This window comes from Aplysia californica, unplaced genomic scaffold (genome assembly GCF_000002075.1).
Source record: "Aplysia californica isolate F4 #8 unplaced genomic scaffold, AplCal3.0 scaffold01172, whole genome shotgun sequence".
In the NCBI taxonomy this organism is placed as follows: domain Eukaryota; kingdom Metazoa; phylum Mollusca; class Gastropoda; order Aplysiida; family Aplysiidae; genus Aplysia; species Aplysia californica.
The window spans coordinates 66,399-67,360 of record NW_004798442.1 but is presented as its reverse complement, the minus strand read 5'-3'; the positions used below and the strand labels follow the sequence as shown (position 1 = coordinate 67,360).

The 962-nt window shown below is 40.9% G+C and overlaps 1 protein-coding gene across 1 annotated transcript in view; it reads right to left on the bottom strand.

Moving 5' to 3' along the window:
- The window catches only part of LOC101864578 (UPF0764 protein C16orf89 homolog), a gene marked incomplete in the record, with an annotated part of 40,923 nt that overhangs the window by 8,356 nt on the left and 31,605 nt on the right, over nucleotides 1–962 (bottom strand).

Below are 962 nucleotides of genomic sequence, written 5' to 3'. Positions count from 1 at the left end.
TATTATTACTATTATCTTTATTACTATCGTTATTATCATTATCATTACTACTACTTTAGTGAGATTAGTGGGCTTGGTGAGATGAGTGGAAACTTTTTTTCTGAGATTTATGTCATGTTGAAATTTTGCTTGAGTCTCTCAGTCTCACAATATTATGTGTTGACGTTTTGTTTTCAATGTTGAATTTTGTTCGGAGTTTGTTTTTTGGGGGGTATTTTTGTAAGTGTTTTACGGCGCTCGCAACTGCATAAGGTCATATGAGCGCGCAGGACACACCTAACATTTTCAGTTGGTAGGAAATTTTGAATTTGTCCAGGTGGCGGCCGAAGCCTACTCTTATCGATTTTGGACCACCAAGGGATCTTTAACGTGCGCAACTTGCAAACGGGCCCTCCACGATTTTTCACCCTTGTCCGAGGATAGGTGTAGATCTTTCCTACCAAAAGATCAGGGGTGTGGCTGAAAGACAGCAGTAAGAAGGAGTCAAGGAGTAGCAGTAGAAAGACTGCAGAAAGAGTCAGGAGCCCAGAGGAGGGGGCAAAGGAAAAAGAGGTGAGGGGGTGGGGGCAGAAAGTGGAGAGGAAAGCCGACGACAGAACATTACTAGAGATAAGGAATGGAGGTGAACGGAGACAATTTTAGAGAAGAAAATGTTTCGGTCGCAACCCGGATTCGAACCTGGGACCTTTGAATGAGAGGCCAACACCTTAACCTCTAGGCCACGAGAGCCCCCTTTTTGATTCTGAGTCTTACAAAAAACGTTGAAGCTTTTTTTTTTACATTATGTTGAATTTTTTTTTGTTTACGATATGTTGAATTTTTGTTTACAATTTGTTGAACTTTTGGTTTATGATATGTAGTATTTTAGTCTGAGTCTGAGTCTTACGATGTTGAATTTTTTCTTTAGATCGATAGAGCAGAGAGAGAGAGAGAGAGAGAGAGAGAGAGAGAGAGAGAGAGAG